The sequence below is a fragment of the Lutra lutra genome, chromosome 17 (genome assembly GCF_902655055.1).
Source record: "Lutra lutra chromosome 17, mLutLut1.2, whole genome shotgun sequence".
NCBI lineage: Eukaryota > Metazoa > Chordata > Mammalia > Carnivora > Mustelidae > Lutra > Lutra lutra.
The window spans coordinates 34,546,076-34,559,275 of NC_062294.1; the positions used below are offsets into that span (position 1 = coordinate 34,546,076).

At 46.0% G+C, this 13,200-nt stretch overlaps 1 non-coding gene across 1 annotated transcript; it reads right to left on the reverse strand.

Moving 5' to 3' along the window:
* Positions 1 to 11,664: 11,664 nt before the first annotated feature.
* On the reverse strand, positions 11,665 to 11,771 carry LOC125090114 (U6 spliceosomal RNA). Its single transcript, XR_007124199.1, has one exon. It is a non-coding gene; the product is annotated as a U6 spliceosomal RNA (small nuclear RNA).
* Positions 11,772 to 13,200: the final 1,429 nt, after the last annotated feature.

Genomic DNA, 13,200 nt, shown 5'->3' on the forward strand with positions numbered 1-13,200 from the left:
CACAGGCTTCTGAATGAAGTCCCGCCTTGGCAGGCTTCTGGGTAATCTTGCAGTGTGGACTGCTGGGATGGGCTACTTGGACAAGGGAGAAGCAGAGAACCATCTTTGTCTGTGGATACCAGAAGCATCCCTTGGCATTCCAGAGCTGGACACAACCTCTGGAATCCAGGGCCTCTAACTTCTCTCTGCCTTCTTCAGACAGCCCAGCTCCTGAGCCACTCGACTCCTCACCACCGCCGCCACCATCACTCATGGTTCTTTCGAGCGTTTATTATGCATGTGGCACTCTTCTAAATATTAGTCACTCTAATACCAGAGCAGCAAGGCACCTCAGACTTTGTCCAAAACCCTGCCCCCCAGGCCGGACTGGCTCAGCAAAGGGGACAGAGGAGGTCAGAGCACGAATAGCTATTGATACACTTACCGTGTACCAGATCTTGTTCTGGAAAAGACACACCGTTGCACGCTGTCTTTAGACAACCAGTTGCAAATGGATGAAGGTGAGCGAAGGGGAAGTACATTGTACAACTGGGAGGAGTCAACCTCCTCCAAGATCCCCAGGGCCAGAGCCCAGGCGGGGCACTGAGCAACTGGTCAACTACTCTGTCTTCTTGGTCCCTCTTTCACACCGCCTGATGTGCCTCTCCTCCCTCTGATGGGTAGATGGTGGAGCGAGTTCGTGGTGGCAGGGTTAGGAAGGGATTCTGCGGTGTCCAGGCTGTGAGCTCCTGAAGGGCAGGGAAATATCTCACACCCGTACCTTTGTGCCCAGTTGAGGACATTGAGGAGTAAATGTAACACAGTCAAGGAAATCATTAACGAAATGAAAAGGCAACTACTGAAAGAAAATATTTACAGATCATATATCCAATAAGGGGTTGATATCCAAAATATATAACTCAATAGCAAAAAGCAACTGATTAAAAAAATGGGCAGAAGATTTAAATCGACATATTTGCCCAAGAAGGCATCCAGATGGCCAACAGGTACATGAAAAGATCCTCAGCGTCACTAATCATCAGGGAAATGCATATCAAAACCACAATGAGATACCACCTTGCATCTGTTAGGATGGTTATTATCAAAAAAGACAAGAAATAAGTGTTGGCGAGGATAGAGAGAAGCAGAAACCCTTATGCATTGTTGGTAGGAATGTAAATTGTTGCTGCCACTTCGGAGGTTCCTCAAAAAATTAAAAATAGAAAAACCATACAATCCAGCCATTCCATTTTTCGGTATTTATCCAAAGAAAACAAAACACTACCTCCAAAGGATAGCCGCACCCATGTACATTGTAGCGTTATTTACAATAGCCAAGACCTAGAAACAACCTAAATGCTTCAGTGTCTACTGATAGGTGGGTAAAGAAAATTATATATAAAAGTTTAAAAAAAAAAACTTGAAAAGTTTATAAAAAAAAAAAAAACTTGCCATTTGTGACATGAATGGACCTTGAGAGCATTATGCTAAGTAAATAAGTTAGATAAAGAAGGAGAAATACTGAATGATCTCCCTTACATGTGAAATCTAAAAAAAGTTCAAGCTCATACACAAAGTCACAGAGAACTGATTAATTGTTGCCGATGCAAGGGGGTGTGGGGGCGGAGTGTGGGCAAAATGGGAGAAGGGGGTCAAAAGTATAGACTTCCAGTTAGAAAATAAGTCATGGGAATATAAATTACAGCTGGTAACATACTTAATAACATTGTATTACATTTTGGAAAGTTGCTAAGAGAGTAGACCTTAAAAATTCTCATTATAAGAAAAAACAATTTTGCAACTACGTATGGTGACCGATGCTAGCTAGACATATTGTGGTGATCATTTCACAATGCATACACGTATCAAATCATTGTGTTGCACCCCAGAAATTCTTATAGTGGTATATGTCAATTATACCTCAAAGAAAAAAAGATCATGAAATGATGAAAAGAAAAGTGGTAAATGTGGAGTGAATTAACACAGGAAGGAAAGATGGAGTAGAAGCCTTCATCATCAAAGCGGCATTTTGGGCATTTGAGCTGTTAGCTCATCTTCCCTGTCCAGTTCCTGCTCCAGGAGTTGGCTCGTGGTAAGCACTCCATGATTTTGTAGAATGAATGCAAATATGGTCAGTTGCTCCATCCAGGTATGGATGCATACCTGGGCAAGTATAATCCTGGTATCTGTCAGAGTGTCTGATATCATCTATAGCATGTGCTCTGTAATATTTGATAATAAATAATAATGAATGAGGTTTTTTTTAAAAGATTTTATTTATTTATTTGACAGAGAGAGAGAGATCACAAGTAGGCAGAGCAGCAGGCAGAGAGGGGGAAGCAGGCTCCCCGCTGAGCAGAGAACCTAATGCAGGGCTCACTCCCAGGACCTTGAGATCATGACCCTAGCCGAAGGCAGAGGCTTAAGCCACTGAGTCACCCAGGCACCCCAATGAATGAGATTATTAACAATATGCATATTAGTTAGAAAATGACCAAAGTAATTTTTCTCATTATCTTCCATTAATGTTTACTGCTAATAGATTTTCTATAACCATACAAGCATTTACTCACATTTCTGTGAGTAAATTTCTTAGCAAGTTCAAAAAAAAAGCCCATGGAGAAGAAAAGGGGGCTAAGCCTAAATCTAAAAAATTCTCCTTGTGAGCACCCAAGCAGGCTATGAAGACTGCCGGTTGCTTCCTGCTGGGGTCAGGGCTGCCACAAGATGAGGACGGGGACTGGGTGGAGGAGGGGGTTCACTGGGCCAGATAGACCCCCTGGGAAAGCACAGCTAGCTCAGCCATATTCTCTCTGGGGATTTACTTTTTCTATTTCCAACATCATTATTCAATTTCCATATGATTTTATAAGATGCAAGGTAAATATTAGTACAAGTACTTCTTTGCAAAAAGTAGCCATTTAATTTGATGAAATATGGTTCATGGTGATGGATGATGTTTGGATAAGCCGACTTCGTACAAAGTCAACATTTATGAGACTCAGACTAGTTTCCTCTGCTAAATAAAGCCATCCTCTCTCTGCTCAGCTTGAGTTCCCATCAAAGAGAATCAGACAGAAAGGGCAGACAGAGAAGGGCCCATCCATAAGCAGCTTGGAGTTGAAAAACCAAGGCTGAGAGCAGACACTTGCCTGCGTAACCCTTGGGGGCTTTTCCATCATCCATCCGGCTCTCCATGGTGGTCGCTCAAGAATTCATGTTCATTCTCAATTCCTTCTTTTGTTCCACCTCATGTCAAGGCTGAGCAGGGGGAAATCTTTCTTTGCCCCACCCCCAGGAACCCCTTCCTTTCCCCTCCCCGTACCTCTCTTGCTAGGGATATTTGCTTTAAAGAAAAAATACTCAGGGTGCCTGGGTGGCTCAGTCTGTTAAGCATCTGCCTTCAGCTCAGGTCATGATCCCAGGGTCCTGGGATGGAGCCCCACTGAGCAGGGAGCCTGTTTCTCCTCCTCCCTCTGCCCCACTCCCCTCTGCTCGTACTCTCTCTCTCTCTCTCTCTGTCCCTCTGTATCTCTCTCTCTCTCTCTGTCAAATAAATAAATAAATAAATAAAATCTTTATGAAGAAAAAAGTAAAAACAACTCAAAAAGATCAGAAAGGTGTGGATATGCATAGGCAGGGGTCCACTTGCTTTCTAGCTTTCTACTGTACCTGTTAATGGGAAGGAGAGAGAAGGGTCTGCTGCTGCTGCCGCTCATCACTCTCCCCCGGCTGTTTGCATCTGGTACAAGCATCAGGCCTGACGCCACGGGTCAGGGAGCATCATTTGGCTACTCAGGGAGTGAAATCTGAGTGGTTCCCACCCACCTCCTCCACTGTGCTCCAACCCAACAGAACCTCCCCAACTTGTCTGCCTCCCAAGGAAGACCCGGATACTGGATACTCCCCGGGACAAACTGGCATTCTCCCCCGACTTCCGCTCCCCTCCCCCACTGTCACGGTGTCTCCTGAGCCCACATGCAGTCTGTACTGTTTCTTACAAATCAGCTTGATTAACGGTATCATGTACATTAGAACTCACCCTTTTGAAGCGTATAGCCTACTAATTTTTCAGTTTCATTTTATTAATATTCTTTTCTTCCCTATTTAACTTCTTTCTGATTCATACAATTTGTTGTCAAAAATAACAGCTCTTGCTGTATTATGCCTTTGAGTTTCCCTTAAGTTTTCCTTTTATTTTTTAACTGAAGTTCAGCTGACATAGGTTACGTTAGTTTCAGGTGTACAGCATAGTGATTGGACAAGTCTTTACGTTATGCTGCGCTCCCCGCAGGTGTAGCTGCCTCCTGTCACCATAAGACACTCTTCTGACACCACTGACTGTATTCTCTGTGTGGACCTTTCTTGCCCATGCTTTCTTCATCCCGTAAGTGGAGATCAGTTTTGATAAATACACACAATGTGTAACCACCACTACAAACATGTTGTACAGAATGTTCCATCACCCACAAGTCCCCTCCTGTCCCTGGGGGTCCTGCTGTCCTCTCACTCCAGAGCCCTGGCGACCACGGACCAACCTGGTATCAGTCCCAGCCGTTCTGCCCGTTTTGAAGTTTCTGACAAGGGGAATGATGCAGTGCCTAGATTTTAGTGACAGGATCTTAACGTAATGTTTTCGAGGCTCATTCCTATTGTTTTATTTATTATGTATTATTCATTTATTCCATATGTATCAATAGTTCCTTTTTTTGGCCAAATATGGATTTGCTTATTCCCTCATCACCTGAGGACATTTTGGTGGCTTCTAGCCTGGGATATGAGTGAAGCTACTATGATCATTTTGACACAACCTGTACTTTTTTTATTTACCATTTTCTTTAAATGTCTTAAATGAAAATTACTTTAAAATGAAACTCGGGGGTGCCTGGGTGGCTCAGTGGGTTAAGCCGCTGCCTTCGGCTCAGGTCATGATCTCAGGGTCCTGGGATCGAGTCCCGCATCGGGCTCTCTGCTCAGCAGGGAGCCTGCTTCCCTTCCTCTCTCTCTGCCTGCCTCTCTGCCTACTTGTGATCTCTGTCTGTCAAAAAAAAAAAAAAATCTTTAAAAAAAAAAAATGAAACTCGGTATCACTAACATAAATGGAAAACCTTTATAGTCTACCATAAACCAGCCAGGTACAAAGATTAAAAAGGATAACAAAATGTCACTAAATTCTAGCTAGATCCTTTTGCCTGCTGTGTTAGTTAGATTCCCTACAACTCATCAGCAATGAGGATCTTTTCACAAGTGATTTATTGAGAGAGGGCTCTTGAAAGGCCAAGGCGAAGGGAAACAGGGTAAGTAAAGGTGCAGGCTCACCTTTAGGCCAGCCTCAGACAGCTCCTGCGGGGAGGTCTGGAACATCAACGGTACCACAGACTTGAACCATCTGGACATATGAACGTTTTTGTCTCCTACATGAGTCAGTCATGGCCTGCAATGCTCTAGGGGTGATGGTAGAGTCTGTCCAGGTGAGGCAGTGCCCAGGAGAAGGCTCTGTGAACTGTGTGAGTGTGAGAGTGTGTCGACTGGGTAGAGGGGGCTGAGCAGGCCAACAGCATCAGTTACATTAACCAAAGCCTTAGACCTGAGGTCACTATTTCTTGAGGTTTAAAAAAGAAATTGGCAAAAAAAAAAAAAAAAAGAGAGGGAGAGAGAGAAAGAGATTGGCACATACTAGAACGTAAAGACCTGTTAGCACCACATAGACCTTCTTGATAAAGCCGTCAGATGACTGGAAAGAGAACTGAAGAGAGATAAGCTTTCTCACTCCCTAACAAACGGTTCCTTGGTGCCCCGCCTTATCTGCCCGCCGCCTTCCTCAGCTCCTATACCCAGCATGCTGTCGCACTATGGGACACACTACTGGATCACTTCAAATGGGGGGTCGAGCTCCCCGACTTAGCTCCTTTGCCTCCTATTCAGTGCCTTCCTGTTTCCCAGCTGGTTCATTTAGCAACCTTGGCTTGTTGGAGAGGCTGCTCATTATTTGCTCCCTGACCTTCTATTGTTCTCTGTATTACAGGAAGCTACATCTCCCAGGCTCCCTTGCTGATGGACTTCCAGATAGCTTTGCCCAATGGGAGAAGCTGGGTGGAAGACGGGAGGCCAGGGGGAGGGGAGAACCGGGGCGTCTCTCCCTACCTCCGCCGCCTTAGGGGGCACCTTCGCCGGTGGCCGTGTCTCCTCTGTTTCCACCTGTCGGAGGACAGCCCTTTGTGGCTCCATCTCCTGAGGGCAGCCTTTATCTTTACATGGCCAGCTGCCTTGTTCTGGTCTAGCTCCTGCCAACCAGCACCAGGCTTGGGCTTTTGCTCCTCAGGCCAGGGGTAAAGGGCTTCCTGCTATGGCTAATGTCTTCCTTTAGCTTCTCGTCTCTTCCATTTTCTGGGTAACAAATTCCTGGTATTAAATTCCCTCTGTTGAAGGTTGTAGAGCCGTTTCTGGACCCCAGCTGGTCCAGGGAAGCAGCAAGACAATAGTGAGCTAACCAAGTGTCTATAAAGTCACCAATGAGAAGTCGTGCACAAATCCATTTTCAATGTCATTTGGCTGTGAAAGTCACCTAAGATTAAAGCCCCACTTTCATCCATTTGAAAACCTGGACAGAATATAAAGGGAGAAGGAGGAAGAGGCACAATCAATTGTTCACAAGCCTTCAGAAATCCACAGTGTGTAAACAGTCCCAGCCTTGACCTTCCTCTCCCCCTTAGTCCTTCCTGGGAGCTTTGTGCTACCCCTTCCTGGTGTGCTTGGTTATAGGGACTAACTCCTTTTTACTGGCTCTTCAAAAACATTCTCATCTGCCCAGTGGGGCCTCTCATTAACAACCAGGATATAAAGAAACAGAGATCACACACTGGGACTTAATTTTGAGCCACTTAAACAGATGGTTCTGAGAGACCTAATTCCCTCTGCTATTTCCAAATGGTGTCACTGAGGACTGGAGGTGTGCACGGCTCCTACAATTGTGGGGTGAATTACCTTCCAGGTGGGAGAGTTGGGGGAGGGGGTGATCTTTTTTGGGGTGAGGTGAGGTGTGGTGTGGTATGGTGTGGTGAGGTCTGGTGAGGACCAGTGCGTTGCCAGGACTCTGTTCCCATTATTTCCTTGGGTTACTAAGAGGGCCAGAGAGGAGCTCCTGGGAGGCAAGCCGAAAAGCCTGCAAAGACGCCTTTGCAGTGGGTATCCTCGACTTCACCATCCCCCTTACTGACAGGGATCCCTCCAAGCCTGGCACACATGAGGTCTTCCAGAAAGCAGGACCTGCTCCACACCCTCAGGATCTTCCCTTTGTGACATAATCTTATAAAAATAATAATAATAGTAATAACAACACTGTCGGTCTCTCACCATCTATGGATTTTACCCACAACCTGGGCAAAGACAGCAGATGACCTTGGATTGGGGATCCTGCCAGCAGCCCATCCTCCCTGGGTCTTGGTTTTCTGAAGGGTATGGCTGGTCAGATGAGTGATAGCAGTGAGGAGACAGCGGCAGTATTGATCCAAGCAGGACTTACCAAACCGAGAAATGGGAGAATACGTTCAGGAGCAGGTTTTGGCAACATGGAGAAGCCAGGTACTAAATCCGGGTTTATCCATTTCTGTATGCATGTGTGTCAGGTCACCACTCTCAGCCCATCTCATGCCATAGCTCATCTCATCTTCACAGCAGCCCCAGCAGTCAGGTGACCCTCACCTGCAAGGAACTGCAGGGCTTGGAGCGGGAAAGTAGCATGCCAAGGTCACAGAGCGGCCTGGGGCTTTGTGTTACAAGAGCAGCATTCACACTCCTCAACTCTGAGGCAAAGTAAACATCTGGTGAGGCAAGGTCAGCTGCAGGAGAGGCAGGGGGGATGGGCCCCAGCCTGGGGATGATGGAAGTGTGCGGAGGTGACCGAGAGGTGACCGTTAAGGCCAAAATAGTCAGATGAGAAGGGAGGGGGGAAAGAGGGAAGCAACGGGGTGTGAGTTCTGCACAACAGGGGAATGATGCTTTTGGAAGCAACAGCAGTGTTTCCCTTTTATCTGGACCTCTGACCTGGAGGTGCTGTCAGACCTTCAAGACTGTTCTGGGAAAGCTTGTTTATTGTTTACCAGGAACATGATGAAGCACCTACTATCCCCTGAGGCTTACTGATTGCTGTGGGGGAGCAGCGTATCAACAAGATAGCATCTCAGCCCTCAGGCTTACTGGGTAAAGAGAGGAGGGACAGGTATCCAGGTTGAAAGGACCAAGACATGCCTAACAAGAGTGAGCCTGCTCTGTGAGACACAGAACAGAGGGGAATCAGGGAGGACTTCCCAGAGGAGGTGGTCCTTGAGGTGAGCCCAGAAGGTGCGCTGGGCTTGCAATTGCTGGATTGAAAGGAGAGGCGAGCTCAGGCTGAGGAAGTAGGCCCAATGCAAAGGTGCACTGTACAGAAAGGCAGGGATTGGCCAGGACAGGCAAGGGCTGAATGTGGCGGTGTGTGAGCTGTCAAGGCTGGTGTAGGGAAGATGAGCCTGGAAAGGGCATGTGGGTTAGGTTAGAGAAGGTCTCAACTGCTCCTATCAGACAGCTTTCCCCAACCCTTAGAACACTGCTCTAGGGCAGGGCTCAGCCCCTCCACGCTTCACTTGCGGAAACCGGGGATTGTAGCATTTCTTACAACTTCAAACATCCTTCCTCCTCCACCATTAGCAAGAGGTCTTCCTTGGAGGACCCCTCTGTCCTCTTGAGGACAACTCATGCCACCCACAAGGTCTTGGGGCTAAGCATAAAATTGCCATGTCCCCGAGGGAGAAACTGCTCCTAGAAGCATGGTGAGGGAAATGGGGCACTGGATAGAGACACGGGAGATCTGGGTTCCAGTCTGAACTCTGTCACCATCTCTATGACCTTGGACTCTGGCCTGAACTCTGTCACCAACTCTGTGACCTTGAACTCTAGCCTGAACTCTGTCACCAACCATGTGATCTTGGGCCCTAGTCTGAACTCTGTTACCAACCATGGGACCTTGGGCTCTAGTCTGGACTTTGTCAATGACAGTGTGACCTTGGGCAAATCACTTCCTCCCTCCGGGTGTTGGTTTCTTCACATCTATAAAGTGAGGAACGGAACTAAAGATCCAGCAATTCCTAGAGGTTGTGAGTCATGACATGAGGCCCAGGGACATAGAAGGAGAGCATGGAGGGGGCATGCATTCATTCTACGGCATTGTAGAAAATTTCTGGACATAAAAGACTGCATTTGTAGGTCCATTTTCTTTCCCAACTAATGAATTCTCGAACTGGGCCAGAAGCAGCAATTTACAACGCAGCCGCTCATAAAATTTCAGCAGGGCAACTGGTATTCAGATCATATGGGGACAGTAAAGTTAACTAATGCTCACCAGGGACAGTTTCATTTGATAGCACCAATACAATAATCAAAAAGTTAGTCATCAGAAGTGGCTCAGCAGCTCAGCACCAAATTCCAGGGTTTTTCCCTTCTCTTCTTTATCCAAATCAAGTGACTTCGTTCCTTCTCTCTCATAAAGTGCTCTATGTGAGCCAGGCACTTTTCTGGTTGATCTGTGCTCCCCAAACTGCAATTCTGAGATCCCCCCAAATTAAAGTCTTTTGTTCCTTTTTAGTTGTGTGTGTGTGTGTGTGTGTGTGTATGCGTGTGTTTAAAGATTTGTTTATTTATTTAACAGAGAGAGACAGAGAGGGACCAGAAGTAGGGGGAGGGGGAGAGGGAGAAGCAGGGTTCCCACCGAGCAGGGAGCCTGATGTGGGGCTCCATACCAGGGTCTTGGGATCATGACCTGAGCCGAAGGCAGACGCTTAACGACTGAGCCACCACGGCACCCTTGTTCCTTTTTAGTTTTGCCTCCATTTCTTGACTGATCGTTTTTAGGCAGTTTTGTTTTTGTTTTTGTTTTTGTTTTGAGTGTTGACGGGCAGCATGCCCTATACCAAGGATGTGGACATGGAACGAGTACATCCAGATCCCTGACATCCAGTGATGGAGAACAACACATGAGTGGCAAAGGGCAGAAGCGTGAAGAGCTGCTGGCAGCTCTGGCCCTGGAAACCACTGTGCTCAAGGTTAGGCTTGCAGGTGTCACAGAAGCTCATGAGAGACCTGAAGCTTGTGCAGCCTGTGAAGGATAGGTACGTTCTGTCAGGTGGTCAGGACAGCAAGGGCCTTCCAGGCAGGAGGAACTGTGTGGACCAAGCAAGGTGGGAGGCAACAGCGTGTGGCATCCAGGCAGACACAACGGTGGAAAGGGAGGGGGGTGAGGAGGGCCCAGGAGAGGAGACAGGGCTGCAGGGGTCAGCCGGCCTCAGGGGAAGGGGAGGAGGGATGAGCTCAGGGCAGCGCACTAGGCACTAGAACCGTTGGTCTGATCAAAGACTGGTGGCCAGCCCATTGAAGCCCAAAGTGGATCCCTGCACCCCACATAGACCCCCAAACAGGTCCCCTGTCTTCCTTGGGGTCCTCACCTCCTCCTAAGTGACCAGGCAGAGGTGACTCACCACAGACTGCTTCCTACTTGGGACATCAAAGTGGAAAACAGGGCTCCCTCCCTGCCGGTGGGAATCACCGAGGGCGTCAGCTGGTGCGGGGTTCAGGAAACCAGGACTCACAGTCTCCCAAGCTGCAGCCAGAGAGCACACAGCAGTAAAACCGTTATCTGAACCAAAGAGAATGAAAAATTGGGCAGGACGCATGCAGAACTCAAGGTCCTCTCCCAGGGCCCTTTTCTCTAGGCCAGGCATGTAGTAAACATCCAATAAATATTTTAATTGGTATCTTGCATTATTCCCACCAATAAGACTGACAGCTTTATGAGAGTAAAACAGTATCTCTGCCATCTTTATAGTCCCCTCAACCTTTCGTTGCCTGCTTTGAAATTACCCAGAATGGGTTCCTCCCCAAGCTGAGCAGCCAGAGCAGGACCAGTTATTACTGGAAAGATGATCAAGGTGCATCTGTAAAGTGACTCCCAGTCTGTAGACCCTCCTCTGAGATCATCGCTGTTGTGACTGTGAGTGGATAATGAAAAAGATATTTCCCCTCTCTGGCCCTCGATTTCTTCGCCTGTTTACAGGCGGTGCTCAGCTAGTTCCACTGGCTTCTACTTGGAACATCTCAGTGACCAGGCTTGTTGCAAGAGGAGTCTCCTTACTACCAGCTTCCCAAGTTGCCCTGGGACCTGCGGAAGCACTAGAAACGTGGTGGTCCTCAGTACTTCAAGACCTGGGGAAGATTTCATGGATCCTTTCACGGAGGGCCCTCAAGGGTGACCCAAGAGCTTCTGAAATTGAAAGCAAAATGCTTTTATTTTCTGGGAGGAAGGTCGTAGAAAATGCCATGTGAATTCACAAATCAGTCTACTCTCCAAAGGCATCCGAGAGTTGGGGCTGAGTCTCTAATGTTCGGCACAGTGGAGATTTTGTAGACTGAAATGTAGGAACATTTGTAAATTGATATCATCCCCGAGCTGTGTGTTTTATCCAGGTTATGAAACAGATCTGAATTTAAAGTAACTATGTTCAATTCCATGGCAAACTCCAATACTTTTGAGATTACAACATCCTATTGTTTACTGAGTTTTATGCAAATTCCCATAGTCCCCCATATGCCCTTCACCATAGTTCCTACAAATGCTAATGGGTATAAACTGCTTTTTATTTTATTTAATTGTTTTTTAAAAATATGGAACGCTTCATGAATTTGCATGTCATCCTTGTGCAGGGGCCATGCTAATCTTCTCTGTATCATTCCAATTTTAGTATATGTGCTGCTGAAGCAAGTACTCAACTGCTTTTAAAAACACAAAGTAGGGACGCCTGGGTGGCTCAGTTGGTTAAGCGGCTGCCTTCGGCTCAGGTCATGATCCCAGCGTCCTGGGATCGAGTCCCGCATCGGGCTCCTTGCTCGTCGGGGAACCTGCTTCTCCCTCTGCCTCTGCCTGCCATTCTGTCTGCCTGTGCTCGCTCTCTCTCCCTCGCTCTCTCTGACAAATAAATAAATAAATCTTAAAAAAAAAAAAAAAAAAAAACACAAAGTAATATGGGACACCTGGCTTGATTATTTGGAAGAACATGCATCTCTTCATCTCAGAGTTGTGAGTTTGGGCTCCATGATGGGTGTAGAGATTACTAAAAAAATAAAAAGAACATGAAGTAATAAAAATTAGTTTCATTTGGAGCATCTTTGAGACTCTCCTAGTATCGTTAAAAGCTGTTGATGCTTCTTAGAGCCTGAATCCCAAAATCTTTTAAAAGTCAAAGGGTCCTTTAAAACTTCAGTGGGTCTTGGTGACATTAGAAGGGCAAAGAGTTGCTCTAGTCATAAAACGTCAAAATTCTCTTCTCAGCTCCACTTCAGTCCTTATGGATTACATCATACAATTTAGTGCTGATTTACTGCAGAGTTTTTAAGTTTTCACATTATTATTACAATATTATTTTATTACAATAATATTTTTTATTATTACAGTAGCATTTTGCATGTGGCAGTGAATTGAATAGTTCAGAACACCCATGGCAGCGGTCTCCTTTCCCAGTCCTGCATGGGCTCCTTCAGTCTGCACAGCATGCAACTCTTGATCTCAAGGTCGTGAGTTTGAGCCCCATATTGGGTGTAGAGATTACTTCAGTACATGCACTTTACATTGTTCCAGTGTCACTGTTATTCTGTCTATTGGCTACCTTGGTAAATTTAAATATTCAGGACTATATTTGTTTCTTATCAACCTGACATACTCTCTTAACTTCTCACTTGGTAAAACAAAAGATATCAGAACACTTCTTTTTTCTCCATTCTCTTTGCCTTAACTTCCACACGTCATCTTTCATTGGGTACACTTGAACAAAAAGAACAAAAACAACCCTATGTGAGATAAGCACACATATTATGAGTACAGCTTGATGAGTTTTCATAAGCCAAATACTGTGTAACCAGCACCCAGATAAAAAAACACAAATAAGGGGGTTGGGAGAGGAGGATGGGGTTATGGATATTGGGGAGGGTATGTGCTATGGTGAGTGCTGTGAAGTGTGTAAACCTGGCAATTCGCAGACCCGTACCCCTGGGGATAAAAATATATGTTTATAAAAAATAAAAAAAATTATTAAAAAAAAAAAAACACAAATATTCTTTGTGAAACGAGAAGGGTCTCAAAAGTGCCCAGACACAATAAATTTTCATACTCATTTTTATTTTTATTTATTTTAAAAGACT